The sequence below is a fragment of the Triticum dicoccoides genome, chromosome 6A (assembly GCF_002162155.2).
Source record: "Triticum dicoccoides isolate Atlit2015 ecotype Zavitan chromosome 6A, WEW_v2.0, whole genome shotgun sequence".
NCBI classification, from domain to species: Eukaryota; Viridiplantae; Streptophyta; class Magnoliopsida; order Poales; family Poaceae; genus Triticum; species Triticum dicoccoides.
In genome coordinates, this window is record NC_041390.1 from 344,357,784 (window position 1) to 344,373,934 (window position 16,151).

Consider the following 16,151-nt stretch of genomic DNA (forward strand, 5'->3'; position numbering starts at 1 on the left):
ACTGTCCCCTCCGACAAGAAGGACGCACTGATCTGCACCAACCAACTCTATAGGGAAGCAGTTGCAACGACTGCCGCCAAGGCACTCGCTCCTGCCGCTAGAGCCCCAGCAGGAAAGAAGACCGGCAAGACCTCTCACACCCACTCCGGCAAGCGCACCTCTTCGGAGTGTTGTGCTCCCGTCGAGGACGTGCCAGAGAGCTCTACCGGCAAGAGCAAGAAATCCAGAGCTGCGCCACTAGGGACCAAGAGGGTGTCCGTCGAGGAGGATGGCATGAGAGGGGCTTTCACCATAAGCTCTACCCTAGACAGCAAATAGGAAAGCGCGCTTGTCACCTTCCTGTGGGCGAATGTTAATGTGTTTGCATGGCAAGGATCCGACATCCCCAGCGTTCCCAGGGAGGTGATTGAGCACTGTCTTGCTGTCTGTCCTTAGGAAGCAAGCTTTGGAACAACAGGAGTTCATTATGGAGGAGATCAGGAAGTTGGAAGCGACAGGCTTGGTGAGAGGAGTACACCATCCGACGTGGTTGGCTAATCCGGTGGTGGTGCGCAAGGAAAATGGGAAGTGGAGGCTGTGTATTGACTACAAAGATATCAATAAGGCTTTTCCCAAGGACCCTTTCCCGCTGCCGTGCATTGACCAGATTGTTGACACCACGGCCGGATGTGATCTGTTATCATTCCTTGACGCCTACTCGGGGTACCACCAGATCTTCATCACAAGAGAAGACAGCATTCATCACCCCATCTGCAAGGGTAGTCTAAATTGGTTTTGAGCCCCAGCTACATAGAAATATGGAAGCTTATATGGATGACATAGTGGTCGAAACCAAGGACAGGGCGACACTTGTACAAGATTTGAAAGAGACGTTTGTGAATCCAGACAAGATCAAGGCTATTGAGCATATTGAGGCGCCCAAGCAGATCAAGGATGTGCGTCGGCCCATTGGCTGTGTTGCCGCCATGAGCAGATTTGTCTCCAGGTCTGCTGAGCGTGCCCTTCCCTTTTTCAAAATCTTGAGAAAGGCGGGCCCAATTGAATGGAACCCAGAGGCCGAAGCAACGCTGCAGGATTTGAAGAAATGCCTCTCCTCTACACCGATACTGGTTGTGCCCAAACCACAAGAACCATTGCTGTTGTATCTGGCGGCAACGAATCAAGTGGTCAGTGTCGCGCTAGTGGCGCAGAGGGTGGTCGACGAAGAGGCAGTGGCACCGGCAGGACTGGCGGATGGCAAGCCAGAGCTCCCCCGGCAAGGCCTGGTGCCGGCAAGGCAAGGCCCCCGGCAGAATCTGACGCTGGTAGGACAGGGCCTACGCAACCAAACGAAGTGGTGCAGAAGAAGAAAATGATGCAGCACCCAGTTTACTTTGTCAGCTCCCTCTTGCAGGGGGCTAGGTCAAGGTACTCCGGTGTGCAGAAATTGCTCTTCGGCCTCCTTATGTCCTCAAGGAAGCTGCATCATTACTTCCAAGCACACGAAATCACCGTCGCCACCCGCCCCCCGTTGCAACGGATATTGCATAACCCAGATGCAACCGGGAGGATTGTGGAGTGGGTCGTGGAACTGTCGAGCTTTGGTTTGAAGTTTGTAAGTACTTCAACAATCTTGAGGAGAGTCTTGGCAGAGTTCATTGCCGAGTGGACCTCAACGCCCGATGAAGAGATCCAGGAGACCACCATCCCCGGCAAGGAGGCAAGTCGCAGCTGGATTATATACTTTGATAGGGCTTTCTCGCTGCAAGGCGCCGGTGCTGGTGTGCTGCTCGTTGCTACCATCGGAGAGCACCTCAAGTATGTAATCCAAATGCACTTTCCCAGGGAGATGTCCACGTACAACACTGCTGAATATGAGGGGCTGCTTGCCGGTCTTAGGATCGTGGCAAACCTCGGGATCAAGAAGCTCATCGTCAGGGGTGATTCATTGCTTGTCGTCAGGCAAGTCAACAAGGATTATCAAAGCCCTTTGATGGAGGCCTATGTAGATGAGGTGAGGAAGCTGGAGGTGCGTTTCGACAGTATATAGGCGAAGCATGTTCCCCGAGTGGAGAAAGACATCGCCGACTACCTGTCGAAGCGTGCTGCATTCAAATTACCTATGGAACCAGGTACTTTTGTGCTTCGTTTGGCTCAACCATCCATTGAACCATCAATAGAGCAGAACAAGCGAAGGAAATCAGGCCCCAACAAGTACCTTCCCACCGAGATCTTGCGAACCGCCGGCAAAGATGTTGCCGTGGACGCTGGGCCTGCCATGGGGCAACCGACTCCGGTGGGGCGTCAAGCCCTGGCTGTAGAGACAGCCGCTCCCATGGCAGAGGAGACGCCTTTAGTTCTTGCCGTCGAGCCCCAGCCTCCGGCATGGGCACATCATACCATCTGATTCCTCCAAACAGGGGAACTCCCTGAGGAGCAGGAAGAAGCGGAGAAAGTAGCCCATCGGTCTGCCATGTATCAGTTCATCGATGACGTCCTCTACAGAAAAAGACCAAACGGTGTGAAATTGAAGTGCATTCCCTAGGAGGAAGGAATGGACCTGTTGGCAGAGATAAACTGAGGCATATGTGGCTCCCACATAGGGTCGAGGGCCCTTGCCGGCAAGGTGTTCCGGCAAGGTTCCTTCTGGCCCACTGCCCTCCAGGATGCAATGGCACTAGTAACCAAGTGTGAAGTGTGTTAGTTCCATTCGAAGAAGCTTCATCAACCAGCTCAAGACCTTCAAACAATTCCTCTCTCCTGGCCATTTTCGGTATGGGGGATCGACATACTAGGCCCCTTCCCCCGTGTTGTTGGGGGATTTGAGTACTTGTATGTTGCAATCGACAAGTTCACAAAGTGGACGGAGGTGGAAGAAGTAAGGAAGGTGAGAGCGCAATCGGCTGTCAAGTTCTTTAAGGGGCTAGTCTGTTGTTTTGGTGTGCCAAACAGAGTCATCACCGGCAACGGGACGCAGTTTACAAGCTACACCTTTTCATGCAATACATCCAAGACCTCGTCAGCAAGGTAGGTTTTGCTTCCGTGGCACACCCACGGAGCAACGGCTAGGCGGAGAGGGCAAATGCTGAAGTACTGTGAGGCCTGAGGACAAAGACTTTTGACAGGCTGCACAAGAACGGAAGGCGCTAGATTGATGAGTTGCCGGCGGTTCTTTTGTCAATCAGTACGACGCCAAATCGAGCCATAGGCTAGACACCCTTCCCCCTGGTATACGAGGTGGAAGAAGTTCTCCCCACGGAACTCACATACGGGTCACCTCGAGTGCTCGCTTATCACGAGCTTGAGCAAGAGCAGTTGCGGCAAGATGACACAATGGTCCTTGAGGAAGATCGTCTTCGAGTGGCTGTGAGAGCAGCATGCTACCAGCAAGCCTTGCGCCGCTACCATAGCTGCAAGGTCCATGCCTGAAGCTTCGAGGAAGGCGACCTTGTTCTTCGACGCATTCAATCGGCCAAGAATTCTGACAAGTTGATGCCGAAGTGGGAAGGACCTTATCAGGTAATACGAGTCATCAGGCCAGGCGCAGTCCGCCTGGAGACCGAAGATGCTATTCTAGTGAGCAACTCCTAGAACATCGAACGTCTTCGCAAGTTTTACCCACAAGGCGCGGTTGCCCCCCCTCCCCCCCGGCAAGACACTTTTTGTACGAGGCTTGCCGACAAGGCATGTAACCCTCTGTACAAAGCCAGGCGCAGAACCTGAGCATAAATAAATGAAGCGTCGGCGCCCTAAGTTTTAGCATGCATGCAAGTTTGAGTCTCTCCGTCGGTTAGGGTTAATAGTGCTTAGCGGCGGCTGACCCCTAGCATAGAGGTCGAGTGTGTGACTCTCTGTTCCATTCTATCCTCTTTGGTTCATAGGGTACATGGACATTTCTGCTAAACTATTTGGAAGAAAGAGAACAGGCCAACGCCCCGACCTCGACAAGCGAAGGTTGCCGGGGGCTACAGGTCTAAGGATCCAATCACGGCAAGGCAAGGTTGCCGAGGGCTGCAACATCAGATAAGTCTTACTCCCCCACTCTGTGACCCCGTATGAACCTTGAACATATAAGGCTTCGCTCGCTCTCGTACCATCTTGCTCCCTCTGTCCCGTGTCCAAAAACCCTACTTTGGACCGGAACTTGGTTGTAGTGCGATGAGAAGAGGGCGAGCGAGGGGCCTAATCCTACTCAACCCCATCTCCTCCAAGGGCGTGAGTGTAGCCAAGCCAAAGAGCAGGAGAACGGCAAGGCCTGTTGCTAGGATACAATGTTTATCTTAAGATAATGAGGACGCGTTCCTCAGTGTGGCCCTCGCCCACGCGCAAGCAAAACGCGGCAAACACCCTTCTTTTCATTGATACGTTGTAAACAAGTACAATTCATAAGGGATGAGTACAAGAGCAAGGGGATAACAAGATCTAAATTCTACCAAGGCCCGTAGGCTTACCAACTAAAAAAGAGATAAGTGCCCCGTGATCCCCGTTCTTGCCCTTTTCCTCCCAGGTGCGGCAGGTGAAGGCAAAAAGAAGGCGACGGGGAATGCACCGATGGAGAGCTTGACGAGGAAGGACCTCGGCAGGGCGCATGGCCGAGGGAGGGGCGGCACGGTCATTCGGAATCGGAGTCGGCATTCCCCCGCTCGACACCCTCGTCGTCTCTATCGTTGTCCTCCTCGTCACTCCCACTTGAGGAAGAGCCTTCGTCATCGGAGGAGCTCTCCAAGCAGCACTTCAGGCGTGTTCCAGAGTCTCCAAAGACCTTGACGGAGAGCAGGCCGTTCTCCACTAATTTGAAATAGAGAACAAGCCCTGCCACTAGGCTATGGATACGAGCAAAAGTCTTCCATCTGCGACGAAGATACATGACGTGAGGGGCGGGAAACTCAACGTCGACCCACGTGCCGCCGTTCCCGCAGCCCCTCATATGCAACCTCAGGGTCTGGGCGGATCGAGCTCCATCTCCCGAGCAAATGGAGCAGGAAGACGAAGGTGACGGCGCGGTGGGCGGCGCAGCGTGATGAAGATCTCATGAGGCTGGTCCCCGACGTGACCTTGCATTGTAGGAGGCATCGTTAGCGGAGGCGAGGCCGGGGCGCCGCCCCATCCCCTCTTCCCTGAGCGCCACACCGACCTCGGCCTCACCCCCTCCCTGTTCCTCTCATGGCGAGCTGTTGGGAAGGAGGGACATGCTGTCGAGCAGAGACCCTCGCCGCCACCGTCAAAGGTCGGCGCCCCCGCTCGCCATAGCAGATGGAAGAATGGAGCCTAAGTGGAAGGAGAGGAATGGTGAAAGATTGTGGGATGCCATCCCCCTCCCCTTCTTATAAAGGGGAGGGGTCGGGGCTCTGCAGCCCCACTCAGCCAATCCGGCCATTGCGGGCGCAGGGAATCGGGACCGACCCGCCGCTCCAATTAGCGACGGCATGGTTTCCCGCCTTGTTATTTAAGGTCCTCCCCCCCCCACGCGTCCGCCTCCTGCCACCTCGGGTGCACGGGGGACATGTGGCGAGCAAGCAGAAATCAAGGGGACGGGTGAGGCAACCGTTCTCCACCGCGTGATCGCGGGGCGCGGGCGCCTTGAAGACCACGACCCAAGTCCGCTCAGTAAATGAGCCGCGCCTCTCCGTTTCCCTATTTTTATGGGGAAGGCGTGAGCCGCCTCTTTACCACGATGTGACGCATGCGTGTGGAAACCACCCCACGTATGACCCCCACGTCGCACGTTCAACGCAGGTCATGGGGAAGCACAGCGGACGGAAAAGTTCATGCAGTAAAAATCCACCCCGCCTGCCCGCGGACCGTTCTGGGCCTAGCCCAACAACGCGTCGCGCTTATGTGTGGCCTAGGCCCGGGGGCTCCTATCGCTGTACAAAACTAGGGGCTCTCCTTTTGCACCCCTTTACTTATGCACGGGAAGTCAGAGCCACGCTCACGGCCGCACTGAGCAGGGCAGAGGAGGGATGCCGGAGCACAAGACAGCCAGAGCAACGCCAAGACCAGGGTCACAAAGAGAGCAAGAGGGCGAGGTGGACTCCCCGGCAAGACTCTTGCCCGGGTGGCTTCCGCAGCCCCGCCAAGATCCTTGCCGGGGCAACTTGACTGACACCAGCAGAGCGCGCTACGCTTGAGTAAAAGGGTTTCCGACGCCATTAGCCACATCAAAACCAAGGCTTGGGAGGCACCTCCATGGTGCCATGCAGATCTTTGTGGAGATCATCAATACACAAGATCAGATGAGAACCAGAAGACGATGATCCTTGGCGAGATCCTTGCCAAGGAAATCCACGAGACCCCCAGCAAGATCCTTGCTGGGGACGACCGCGGTGCCCCGGCAAGACCCTTGCTGGGGCCCCGACAACACCCTTGCCAAGGACATCTGCGGGGCCGCAGCCAGGCCCACATCTACCAAGACTCCATCGCCGCTCCCATGCAGCTGCTAGCTCAACCAGTTGGGCAGGCGTTTGCGTGGCAGCATGCGGCCTCCACACCGACTCAGCAAGCACCTGCGTGGTGGCATGCAGATCTTCATGAAGGCTCCGCCATCACGCCAGCCCAGCAGCCAGCTACAACGCCTCGTCAGCTCGGGCGCGCATCGGAGCCAGGCGAGGCGGCGACAGCTTGGACGAGCTTCCTTGTCGTGCCCGATAAAGCAAAATGGGCACATCAGCAGCGCATTAAATGCGTTTGTCCGACGGTGCCAGACGATAGACTCAGCCGCGATACACCTTTCCACCTCCTCTGTGCCACTATGGCGACCCCTTTTTTCTATAAAAGGAGGCCCGAGGCATACTAGAGGGGGATTCAGATCTTTGGAACTAGGGAGACCCCGTAGCTAGTTGAAGAACTCAAGAACACTCAAATATACATAAAAGCAGGACTAGGGTATTACGCATCTCCGTGGCCCGAACCTGGGTGAACGATCCTTGTGCTGACCGCCAGACCCGCTCTTTGCACAACCCCGCGCCCGCCGACCATAGAAGGGATCCCAGTGACCCCCATAGGTGTCGTTTCCCACCGACAGTGGGACGTTCCCTACCGAAAAAATCAGGCTGGTTGTGAGAAGCTCTAGTTTGTGAGAAGCATATCCCCAAACCTGCCCCAAATGGGACAAAACATTTACCACGGCATGTTGATGCCACACCACGATAGCATGCCAAGTTTCATGAATCTCATATGAGCTTTGGATTTACTAGAATTTAAAACCAGGTATCTCAATGTTTGCGGCCGACTAACTGTGGCAGGGTGTCTGACATTCATTCCCATTTCTTGGATGGAACCTAAGCATTTAACCGAGGGCATGAATTTGAATTTTCAACCAATTTATATGCATTAGAGGATGTGCATGTAGTTCAAATTTGAATTATGCACATAAATGCATTGAAAACTCAATTAATGCATAAAAATGTCCAAACGAACCCCGAAAAATCCCAAAAATTGACACAACACTCCTGTTGTTCTATGTTGACACGAGAAAATGTTGAAAGCAATAAGAGGCAATGGATATCGTTTCGTCCCCAAAGGTGGGACGTTGTGACACTCTAAAATTTTTATTTGGTTTTTATCAAAAACTTTGTGGTTTTTGAGGAGAGGCTTTTTAAAAAATTTCTTTTTCAGAAAAACCTTCCACTTAAAAATTTCCTTTGCCTTGGCAAGGATTTTATTTTTTTCAAACCTTGGTGTTTGATCTTTTGAAACTTCTTCTCTGTTGGTTCTCTCAAATTTAATTTTTGAGTTTAAATTGTTTTCTTTTAAAATGAAGCTCTATGAAAAATTTGGGGATTTTCATATCTTGGAACCACCCTTGACTTTGCATTGTTTCCATGTGGTAAAACCCCTCCAAAACCTCCCCTACACCTTGTGATCAACCTAAGTTCTCTGTCCCAACTAATCCAAACAAGTTTTGGATTTTATTCTAATTATTTTCCCTCTCAAATCAATTCTGAAAATTATTTTGAGCCCAAATGATTTTCAAAGCAAGTACCATATTGCATTTGAGTTTTGACCTCAAACCAACTCTCCTGGATAGTCCTTTGTACCCACAACCCAGAACCATCTTGATCCACTCCTTCTCTTTTCAAAATTTTCAAAATTCAGCCTCTGTAAGTTTGGACCAGATTTGCCAAATTTGATGAAATTCATATCTACACTACTCCAAAAATTCCACCAAAATTCAGGCAACATATGTGAGCAATGAGAAGCCACTCCACCAAGTTTCAGCTCAAGGACAAATCCCTAGATGCCATTTTCATTCTATCGAACACCTTGCGGGCACTGTTACTGTTCAAAAATTCAGAAAAGTTCAGTCTCAGTGTCGTGTGCGTTCGTCAGTTCCTCTCACGCGTTCATAGTGCATTTGGCGCGTTCCTCTCCGCCTCTTCCTACTGTCTGGAGCACCACACGCTCACTTGGCCTCTTCCTGGCATCGGTGGCACGATGGCCCGCCCTCGCCGGAGTCTTCCGCGGCGCCGGGACCTCCCGTGGCGGCTGACAGGGGGCAAGAACGGCGGCTCAACGCCGTTCCGCGCCGCCCAGCGCTCCCTGGCTCTCCGCGTGGCCTCATGCACGCCAGCGCACCCCCGCTGCACCGTCGCCGTGGCCCGACAGCCCTGGACGCGCTCTCTGCCGCCAACGGACCCGCGCCGTCCCGTTCCGACCAAAGCCTACCCTAAGCTTCTAATCCAAGTCCGGTTAGCATCTAAACGGACCCAGTAAACTCCCACGACGGCGCTCGACTCCCTAATCACCCCCGACCGAGCACTGCGCCACCGTAACCATCGCCGGAAATCCCCATTCACGGCCACCGCCTCGGGCTGCCTATAAAAAGGGCCCCCGAGCTCACCCTCGTGCACGCCTCAACCCCACACCTCACCAACGCCACGCCAGGCCACTAGGGGGACCCCGAGGAGGTCTTCCCCCTCAACTCCGGCCGCCCCGATCCGCCTCGGCCGCCACCTCGATTCGCTCCGGTGAGGCCGTCTCCGGCGCCCAAACCCCGTTCGTTACCCTCTCTAGCTACCAGGAGCATAACCCCCTCCTCAATTTGATCACTACAGCTCTCTCCGACGAAGTCCGCAACAACCCGAACCGCCGTCCGCCGGAGCAAAGCTCGCCGTCGACGTGGTGCTCGCCGACCGCCACCACCACCACCAACCGACGCGGAAGGGTGCCCTGAACACGGAGGTACCCTCCGATCTCTCTGCCTCGCCGTGGATCGCCACCGGCGACCACCGCGGCTCTCGGGCACCGGCGAGATCTGCCGCCCCGTTCATATTTTCAAACCTGACAAGCGGGACCCGCTGTCAGCCTCTCTGTTCTTCCTAAACGAAGCGTTTTCTGAAAACGTCTTCTTCCGAATGCGCTTTCCCTCTGGGCTGGCGTAGTCGCTACCGAAGCGCTTTCTGTTTTTATAAACTAGCCCCTAGAAAACTTCTGTTTCATTACAGATGAGTCCCTGGACAAAAACCTTTATAACTTTTAAACAGAAAGGTATTTTTGGTTGATTCTTTTTCTGTTCTCTTTAAAATTTTGTCTAGTTTTTTATCAGATTTATTTGGAAAATATTTGGTATAATTTCTGTGCACTCCTTGGTATTCACGATAGCGCATATATTTTCTTTATACCTTAGATACCGAAGGAGGTGACGGAGCCGTGAACTTCACCGAGCTAGGCTCCGACTACTCTGAACCAGGCAAGCATGTTTGAACTTTTGATATGATGAGTGTCTTGGCATGTTTTGCATTTAGTTAGTTTCATGGCATGTTGATAACCATATCGATGAATGTCATTTTATGCGATAATGAGGTAAGTGAGTTCGATGATCCATAAGTGGATGGATGTGAGTATGAATGGCCATGGGTTGGCATGAGGATGGGTGAGATGGCAGTGTCGTAGCATGCCAGTCTCATGCCGGACTATGTGACTTCAGTGTCAAACCGTATCGGTCCAGTTCCTTTCATTTCCTTCCCTGTACTACCACATGTTTTCCGCAAGGAATATGGTTTAGTAAGTTGCAAACCGCTTTTCTGGTACACACCAAAAGGAGAGGCCGTGATGATGGTTCCATGGCCCTGGATTAAAGCCAGTCATCCGGTCAGGGGGCATGGGTGTTTCCGGTTGGGACCGAGAGGGGGGCACCCCTTAGAGTGCGCGTATATAAATTTGATCCCATGCTATTCGAGATTGTGATCTCCCCGTCTCAAAAGTTTTTCTTGGACGATGTCTAGGGTGATTCCTAGCATCGAGAGGTATGATGGGTGTGTACTGGTTAGCTGTGTTTTCTTCCGAAATACTGTAAACGGAAGTAGTCCTTCGTGACTACGGAAATCCGTTGGCTGTGGGAATAATTTTGTACAAACTCTGCAGAGTCATATATCCCTCCAAATCATCTATTCCATGTCCAAATTCGTATTATCTTGTCCTAACAATGACAGTGTTGATGACAGAGACTCCGGTGTTTCGCATGAGTGCTAATTCCGGTTAAATGATATTCCTGTGGATGGACTAACCCATTTATTCTTATGAATTAAAAGTTTATTATGATTATTATTTATCTGTCCATAAAAGCCCTTTCTGTGATGTCGCCCCGACGTCCGACTGTGGCATTTCTTTTCAAGCCCTTTCTGTGATGTCGCCCCGACGTCCGACTGTGGCATTTCTTTTCAAGCCCTTTCTGTGACGTCGCCCCGACGTCCGACTGAGGTATTTCTTTTTAAGCCCTTTATGTGGTGTCGCTAAGACGCACGACTGTGGCATCTTTTTCTTTATATTTATTTGTTCACCTTTCGAGGCGTCGCTTCAGACACCCGATCGGAAATTATTTATGTTCTGTTGGGATTTCAGGCGGACTACCACCGTTTCCCTTTTACTTACCTTGTTATGATAATTTTGAATGTACATTGGTGAATTTATTCATGACGCATCCATGCATGCATTTGTTATATCTTACGTCTGAACTGTCTTGCGAGTACTTTCAAAGTACTCACTGGCTTGTTGATTTGGCCAGATGCTGACGAAGGCGATTACATGGATGAAGAGTTCGATAGCGAGTCCGACACTTAGAGGAGTCCCAGTCAGTCTCGTGCAACCCTGGATTTGGTCACTGTTTTATATCCTCTTCCGCTACCAAATAAATTCATCGAGCCTCACCTCGATGCTCGATGAGATGATAGACTTAGAGTCTTGTATTTCTCTCACCGCTGTGTTTTTCCACCACCGCCCTATCCTCGAGTCAGTAGTATGTCTCCACACCACTGTGTCATGTCCGCAATTATGTATAATTATTGGCGTGCTTGTAATAATTTGGTTGAGCAACCGCAGTTCGACCCTGTAATATATTTTATGCTACTGGCTTATTGTATCAAGAAATTGTCTACCAGTGAGGAGGATTTCTCTCATACTGGACTCAAAAGATTGGTTTCTCAATAAATATTTTTATTGGAAAACCGGTCGTGACAAGCTTGGTATCAGAGCCAGGCTGACTGTAGGAAGCCACTAGGTGCGATCGCTAATTAGTTATTAGCATGATAGAGCTAATTTATATTTTTGCAATTGTAGTCATTTTCTGTCAGTCAGCATAAATTTATGATCTGACCCTGCAGAATTTTTGCCTACTTTTGTAGATGGCCGACAACAGCTGCGAGTCTTAGACCTTCGCCAACGTGCCCGATGGGTTCGTCAAGCTTTTTTTCTTTCATCGCTCAGGTCGCGATGGGGCCATCCGTGCGCCCAGTCTTCACACTCTGCCAGCACCAAGTCAACGACAGTCTGACCGTGCACTAGGCCGCGGTGCAGTTCAAGGGAGGGCATGGTGAGTTACGCTGCTTCCGGTTCATGGGAAGAGCAATGCCTACGGAGAGGCATGCTATGCATATGGCAGCCCGCGAGGCGATAGCTCGTCTTAGGGATGTCCTTCCCGTGATGAAGACTCGTCGTTACCGTTATCTTCCGTGCCATGTGCCTTACACCTGTCACTACGCATACTCCTGCCCCAGAGGAGAACGAGACGAGGCTTTTGAGATGCTCATTGAGTATCTCTGGGCCCTGGAGGCAGCCTTCGACAACCTGGTGGACGACTTCGTAGCTACCCGCATGGACTCAGTCCATGGCTGTGCCTCCAACAGGAGGGAGCTCCTACCCATCGCTCCGCCACTGACTTGGGTCTCGCCTCAGCATCTTACACACCTACTCGTCGCCTGCCTTCTACCGAAGAATTCAACCAAGTCATTGCACCCACTTCAGCGCGCACTGCACCACCCTTCGCGCCCACTCCTGTACGTGTTGCTCCGCCCCTGGCAACCGCTCCGTCCACTCTGCGCAACACTACACGTATGGAGCCCATTAGCGAGGAGGAAGTCGAGTCCCCAACCTCGCTACGCCTCTCCCTCGGCAGGGCAAAGGAGGTCGTCAACATCTCTGCCTGAGTACGCTTAGCTGCCGTGTATTGTACCGCTTTGTAAGATATGTACATAGGTTGTGAGAAGTAGCCTGTTTGCGCATCATGTAGGATCTGGAGAAGTGCACTAGCCTAAATAACATGTCAGGATTACGTACGCATATCCTGAGTGATGTATTGTATAATTACCAACCGCGTGTAAGATATGTAATGAGCAGTCCTTCTCCGTGCGCAAGTCGATTTGTTTTTCTTAAGTAAGCCGAGTTATTTAATTCCATCTGCCAGCTTTATGCATTTATGGTTTTGTTTTGCGACTCTTTCCGCTTTTCTTATGAGTTTTACAAAAAATATATCCCTAGAGTGAAAAATGTCTCATCCTTGGACACGCTCCATGCCAACTCCACCAGAGGAAAATTATGATACACAACCCAACAACGAGTTCACCCAGGGACAGTCAAGCCAACAGGGCAGTGAATCGGCACTTTCACAAATGTGCCACCTTTATGAGCAGAGTCAGCAACAACATCGGGAGATGATGAACCAAGTCATCAACATGGGAAATCACCATGGACAGTATCAACAGCATTCCAAGTTATCTGAACTACAGAAGACACGTCCTCAAACATTTTCTCACACTGACAAGCCTCTTGAAGCCGAGGACTGGCTTCGAGATATGGAGAGGAAATTAATTATTGCAAAATGTTCAGATCTCGAGAAAGTGCTATATGCTCCACACTATCTCACAGGAGCAGCCGCATCGTGGTGGGAGAATTTTCTGCACATGCATCCCAACGAAAATAACATAACATGGGATGATTTCAAGGAAGGTTTCCGTGGTGCACATAGTCCTAAGAGTATTATGAAAATCAAGAAGAGAGAATTCGATGACCTCAAACAAAGGAACATGACAGTGTCAGATTACAACAGTCAATTTACCCTATTATCCCGCTACGCCAATGAGGAACGTATGACTGAAATCAAGAAGATGGAGAAATTCCTTGACGGTCTGGCGCCCGCGCTTAAATGCCAACTGGTCGTGCACACTTTTCCTGATTTTAAAACACTGGTGGACAAAGCCATTACTCTGGAAAATGAGAGACGCAGTCTGGAAGATATCCGCAAGCGAAAAAGGGACCAGACTAATCACGCTCGCAATCACCGAAGCAAGACAGATTTTCAAAAGGGTGGGACACACAAATTCTCATCCAATGTCTCACGCCCAATCAAGAATTTTCATGCAAGGTACAAGGAATTCACCTATCGCCCCGGCGTTACTTGTTACACTTGTGGAGAAGAAGGGCACTATGCCAAACAGTGCCCCAAGCCAAGGAGTTCAACCCCAAAGCCGAACAACGGCGGCAATAATTCAGCACCCAAGCGAAACAATTTCAATCCCAACAATAACCACAGGAAGGGTCATCTGAACAACGTAACCAAAGAGGAGGCACAAAATGCTCCGGATATCGTACTCGGTACGTTTCCTGTCAACACAATACCTGCAATGGTTTTGTTTGATTCTGGAGCTTCTCACTCTTTCATTTCGAAAAGTTTTGCTTTGCAAAATAAGTTTTCGATACTTCCTTTGGAGAAATCCATGATCATCAAGTCCCCTGGGATTCAGCAAGTTTCTCAGAATTACTGTCAGAATGTGGTCATTGAGTTCGAAGGATTGGAGTTTCACGCAAATCTTATTGTATTGGAAAATAAAGGACTGGATATCATCCTAGGGATGGATTGGCTAACTACCAATAAAGGTTTCATCGACTGTTTCAACAGGACCGTGATTCTCACACACCACCAAGGGAAGACAATAAGAGTATCAGCCAAGGAAGGAAAAAGACCCCGACAACCGAGATTAAATAAGGTGGACGTTTCTGAGCTAAACAAGGTTCCAGTAGTGTGTGAATTTCCAGATGTATTCCCTGAAGAGCTCCCAGGCATGCCACCAGACCGAGAAATAGAATTCCGCATTGAGCTAGCACCAGGAACCGCCCCCATATACAAGAAACCATACAGAATGGCACCATCCGAGTTGGTCGAGTTGAAGAAGCAAATAAAGGAATTACTGGAAAAAGGATACATTCGAGCCAGCTCCTCACCTTGGGGGTCACCAATTTTATTTGCCAAAAAGAAGGATGGAACGCTGAGATTGTGTATTGACTATCGAGCACTTAACATGGTCACAGTCAAAAAACAAATACCCGATGCCAAGGATAAACGATTTGTTTGATCAACTTGCTCAGGCCAAGGTATTCTCAAAAATTGACTTAAGGTCAGGATACCATCAATTGAAGGTACGAACGGAAGATATCCCCAAAACAGCCTTCACCTCCAGATATGGACTGTACGAGTTCACAGTGATGCCATTCGGATTAACTAACGCCCCAGCATATTTTGTTCACCTCATGAACAAAGTATTTATGAAGTTTATGGACAAGTTCGTCGTGGTATTCATCGACGATATTCTAGTATACTCCAAGACACCAGAAGAGCACGCAGAACATCTCAGGATTGTGCTAGGAGAGCTAAGAAAACACCAATTGTATGCCAAGTTCGGCAAGTGCGAATTTTGGCTAAGACAAGTAGGTTTTCTAGGCCACGTGCTGACTCAAGACGGTATCGCAGTGGACCCAGAGAAAGTTAAGGCCGTACTTGACTGGAAATCACCAGCCAGCGTAACGGACATACGGAGTTTCTTGGGAATGGCAGGATATTACCGCAGATTTATTGAAGGATTTTCCACCATAGCCAAGCCTATGACACAGTTGCTCAAGAAAGATAAGAAGTTTGAGTGGACAGAAGCCTGCGAGAAAAGTTTCCAAGAGCTAAAGCAGAAATTAACAACAGCACCGGTATTAATTGTACCCGACATACACAAGAATTTTGAAGTATATTGTGACGCGTCCAGAAAAGGTCTCGGATGCGTGTTGATGCAGGAAGGCAAGGTTGTCGCCTACGCTTCAAGGCAACTTCGCAAGCATGAGGAAAATTATCCCACTCATGACTTAGAAATGGCAGCGGTTATTCATGCACTCAAGGAATGGAGGCATTTCTTACTTGGGAATCGATGTGAAATATATACGGATCACAAAAGTCTCAAATATATTTTCACGCAGCCAGAACTAAATTTACGGCAACGACGCTGGTTGGAATTGGTAAAGGATTATGATGTTGGGATCCATTACCATCCAGGGAAAGCAAATGTAGTGGCCGATGCCCTGAGTCGGAACCCCAGCTCCGACGGAAACTATCTGCACAGCTTGAGGCCCGAATTCCATCAAGAATTTGCCAAGCTCAACTTGATAATGGTAGCAGAAGGCACCATATCAAACTTGGAAATACAACCCAACCTTGTGGAGAAAATTAAAGAAGCTCAGCCCGGTCACCCCAGCATTGAAGGAATTAAAAGAAAGTTGAATATGGGCAAGGCCTCGAAATTCGTCATAGATAATGAAGGAATATTATGGTACGGAGAAAGGCTATGCGTGCCAAACATAGAAGACCTTAAACAGCAAATTTTAGCTGAAGCACACACCACTCCATATTCGATCCACCCTGGAGGAACCAAAATGTATAAGGATATTCAGGAAAGATTTTGGTGGCACGGTATGAAGAGGGACATAGCCGCCTTCATTGCATGTTGCGACTCATGTCAGCGCATAAGAGCTGAACATCAGAGACCAGCCGGACTACTGCAACCAAACAAAATACCTGAGTGGAAATGGGATGAAATAGGGATGGATTTTATTGTCGGACTACCTCGGTCACGACACGGGAA